At 38.0% G+C, this 4,548-nt stretch overlaps 1 non-coding gene across 1 annotated transcript; it reads right to left on the bottom strand.

Moving 5' to 3' along the window:
- Positions 1-1,991: 1,991 nt before the first annotated feature.
- Trnas-gga lies at positions 1,992-2,066 on the bottom strand. The gene has a single exon. It is a non-coding gene; the product is annotated as a tRNA-Ser (tRNA).
- Between the last annotated feature and the right edge of the window lie 2,482 nt (positions 2,067-4,548).

Raw genomic sequence — 4,548 nt, 5'->3', positions numbered from 1 at the left:
ACACTGTCTGCCGCAAATGAACGAAAACACCTAATAACAGACCTTTCATCTCTTCGTATCTCTGATGACAAATTGAAAAACAAAACTCCTTGATACAATAGATATCAGAGCACACAATTCCTTATTTTTAGGTTGACCATGACCACGTCAGAGTCAAAAATAAAACATAACTTTTTCAGTACAGATGGTGTTTTTTTTAAGCACTAGTGCGAGAAGTGGTTCATTATATCCCAGGTCAAAACTTCGAAGGCTCATCTGTACTGAAAAACGTCGTACGATACACATGCGAAAAGGAAATTCGTAACTCGTATCGATTTAAAACACTCCCTTCGGTCGTGTTTTAATTTATCGCCACTCGTTTCGAACTTCCTTTTTTACGCACTAATATCGTAATGTACTATTTCACATACAAGGTGTAAGAACATTTCATAAAAAACATGAAAACAACACGTTTGTTGAAAATTAACAAAAACACGTAACAAACAGACCTCTCACCTCCGTATCTCAGATGACACATTCAAAAAATCCAATAATCGCTAAACGTCGCAACAAAGGCTCTTCGATACGATATCTGGAGGACCGACCCTCGGGCATGTTTTCACACATTCGACATTCATTGGGATGATTTGGCGCTTTTCGACGCGGCGGTAATCTTGTAGCGTATTTGAAGCTGAGATATTTGGAGATAGTGCATTTGAGTTGATAATTTTGTAGTTCAAACTACTGCAATGTCACATTTTCGTTTTCTGTCAACCCCTTATTTGCCAAGAGTGGCACTGAAACTTGAGTAGTTTCATGTGCACTGCCTACCCCTTCATGGGATACAGGCGTGATTGTATGTATGTATGTGTGTAAACTATGGATCTTGGCACGACGCTTGATGACAACGACTCGCCAGCACGATCGATAAGTATTATACATATTACTTCATTTAAAAATTCGCTGACATCTTGTCCATAGTCTTACCAGTTGTCTAGTGTTTCCTTTCGTGCATACATTCTACACACTTCACACTACGAGTAATCTACTATTATTTTAGTTCTTCAGAATGCGCTCAGCAGTTTGTACAATTCAGTCATCTCGATTTTCTTGTGTGCATTTTAACTTAAACCCGTCTATCAGTGGTCACTAACTCATGATTTATCAAGTCAGATCCTTACTTAAAACCAGCTACGTTATGCCCAGTAAGAATCCTATTTATCATCTATTTATTTTTTTATTACTGTATTTTTCTCTCTCTTTATTATTTGTTGCTGTTTACTTCATTGTCATTCTATCTAGTATATCTGGGACTAGGTGGTATACCTAATCTATTTGCCGAAACCGTAGGGGAGGAATATTTACCGCCGCGAGTATCGACGTTCGACGCAAATTGGATAATGCATGCCGCGCTTTATAAGCATAAGCACCTCCTAACTTATTGCGTTCGGAGACTTATTTTGTAAGCACTTCATAAGTTATTGTGTTTTGGGACTTATTCTGTAAGTTATTGTGTTTTGGAGACACTGGGAGAATAAAATGGACTTTTATTAACAGATTTCTTCTTTTTAGCCTCTTCTTGCTTGTTGCTAACTTGATACACAGCTCATGGAGAGTTGTGACTTATTTTACCAGTGACATTGATACCTAAACTGAAAATACGCCTATTTCTCGGTTGATAAGTAATATTATTACTCAGCGTTAATATTTCTTTATTGAACAGGCAATGAACGACGAACGAGGGACTGTCGGGTGACAATTGTCAGTGTGGTGTAACAGGCCACAGGAAGCCCGTTTGGCAACTTAGCCCAAGAATTGGCAAAAGTACGAATTTTTACGAAAACAACTGACACTTCACCTTCTGATTCCAAGTATTCCAACTTAGCAAGAATGAGATCTCTCATCTCCGACGTTAGTGGAAAGCCCCGGCTAAAGCTATTGTAAACTTCATACATATATGACTATGCCTATATCATATTATATTTAAATTAAAGGAAAAATTGAAAAATTCACACCTCCGGCAGGACTCGAACCTGCGACCTTTGGCCTTTCCGGGGCCATCGCGCTTCCAACTGCGCCACGGAGGCCTGCTGGATGTGTGCGAATTTATCCATGCCTTCCCTCAATTCTCAACCGCCTTAGGGTGGCGTTATAGCAAACATCTACCCGTAAGAATAGATCTTAACAGGCCAAAGGTCGCAGGTTCGAGTCCTGCCGGAGGTGTGAATTTTTCCATTTTTCCATTAATGTAAAAATATGTAATATCGCTCGCAGACGTTGCTGCATGATAAAAAACAAATTTATGCCTATATCTTCAGGTGCACAAGGTTTACAATGGTCCTATTACTCACACAAAACATTATGACATAAGTATGAAAAATCTACGAAAACAATTAAACACCCAAACATAAACAAGTTACATAACATAATGTTGCTAAAAATAACCTGCCACTTTATCGCGATAAAACCGTACACAACGCCTTGGCCCCGTTATTAAAAAAAGCGTGAACTTTGCCTCCTTCACGCCTCGGAAAGGGCAGATCGATGCTTGTCAAACAATAAATGCCACGTCCACTCCCTATGCTAATGTACTGACATGAACCAACCGTTGACGCTACGTGGCGTGGTGGGTTTTTGACAAGTTTTGAGTTGAAACTCTTAAAGCACTACAGATAGAATTTTATGACCAACGGCCATCGGTTTCTCAGTTTTTTATGTCCGTTCGTAAGAGCCATATTATTAAAAAAAAATTAATACTTAATTTTTATGATTTTTTTAAACATACATACATACAATCACGCCTGTATCCCATAAAGGGGTAGGCAGAGCACATGAAACTACTAAAGCTTCAGGGCCACTCTTGGCAAATAAGGGGTTAAAAGAAAACGAAATTGTGGTGTTGCAGTGACAGGTTGCCAGCCTCTCGCCTACGCCACAATTAAACAAACAACAACAAAACATGCTCTAAAAAAACTCATTTATCGAAATTTGATTTTAATGAAGAGTGTTAAAAACATGAAATCGACATGCTTGGATTTACATTTGACTTCTCTAAAAATTCAAGAGAGATTTTAATTTAAAAGTAATTAAAACAAAAGTTATGACAAAAAAAAAACAGTTTTTGACCCTAAAATTGTTCAACTTTGATGCCAAATATCACAGAAACAATGAATTGTGAACGAATTATGAGACGCTACTTTGTTTAAAGGCGATGGTGTTAATATGATAGGCTTTAGAAACTATCATAATGTCAATGGATTCAAATCGAAGGTCATTGGCGCAGGGAACGCCCTTAACAGAAGAGCGATACAGAGAGCTAGCTAGAAAGCGTAAACGATTTTGACGTTGACTAGGTAAAAAATATCTTTATAGAAAAACTACGTTTAGTGCAAGGTGTTAAGGTGCTAAGTAGCGGCATGGATAAGTTGGTGAAATGCTTTGAGGTGCGAAATGGGTCTTTCTTGGTGAAATTTTAAATGTCTTCCCGTTGTATTCCTGTTTCATGCCAAGCGCGAGCCGAATGCTTAATAAAAATAAATAATTGGAAGATATATACTTGACCCTTTAGCAAACTTGCCTTGTCGCGCGCGAGTCCATACATCGAGCGCGACTTCAAGTATGGACTCGCGCGCGACAAGGCAAGTTGTGCTAGAGGGGCTGATGTTTCCGACAGATAAAACAAGGTCAAATTCAGATGAAATAAAGAAACAGAAGGAAAGTTCATAGCCTTCAGCGTGAGAAATTAAGAACCTATAGTTAGGTGGGTAGGATAGGCATATTAGGCATCAGGGACAGTGCGACAATTATTTTTTCCCCTCACTAGCTCGGAAACACGTGTTTTGTCCTTTAATACCAGCGGGTAAAAACGCATTTTATCCACTAGTGGGTAAAGTAATATGACCTTGAATAAAGTCAAATTAACTGCTTTAAAATTGATAAAAGTAGGTGAATCTAGTAATAAAGATGATTTACCACCTGTGGAACTACTGGAAGCAGTGATAAACGCATTTATTGCGTTGTAGTTTCCTCGCTATAGTGAGGGGAAAAGTTTTGTGTTACACTCGGGTGCAAATGTATTTTACTTCTCGTGTGTTAAAAAACTCGCAAGTTCAGGATTCTATTCTCGAACCACTCGCTTCGCTCGTGGTTCAACTATAGAATCCTTTCACTTGCTCGTTTTTCAATTACACACTCGGCGTTAAAATACAACTTTGCCCCCTTGTATAACAAATAACTATTATATAGACAGCCTAGACCGATTTTTTTTTAGCCTGTCGATTCAACTTTTTATGTAAAAAACGTCATTTTTTAAACAATCTGCACAGTATGTGGTACTTATTTTTGAAACAGGTTTATAATTATACATAGGTAGAGTGGTATAGTTAGCTTTTTATGGAGCCTGTGCTCGGCAAGCATTTGAAATCAATCCAAGGTGTTTCTTTAAACCGCCGAGAAAGTTTCTGGACACCCTTTTTGGAAGTTTTCTACGAATTATACTAGTTTGAATTAAATGTGGTTTTATTGTGGAAATGAAAAGTAAGTAGGTATCATTTTTCGCTTTAATAATTC

This window comes from Leguminivora glycinivorella, chromosome 11 (genome assembly GCF_023078275.1).
Source record: "Leguminivora glycinivorella isolate SPB_JAAS2020 chromosome 11, LegGlyc_1.1, whole genome shotgun sequence".
Taxonomy (NCBI): domain Eukaryota; kingdom Metazoa; phylum Arthropoda; class Insecta; order Lepidoptera; family Tortricidae; genus Leguminivora; species Leguminivora glycinivorella.
Note: the sequence above shows the minus strand (reverse complement) of the source record. Positions and strands in the feature narration are given on the sequence as shown.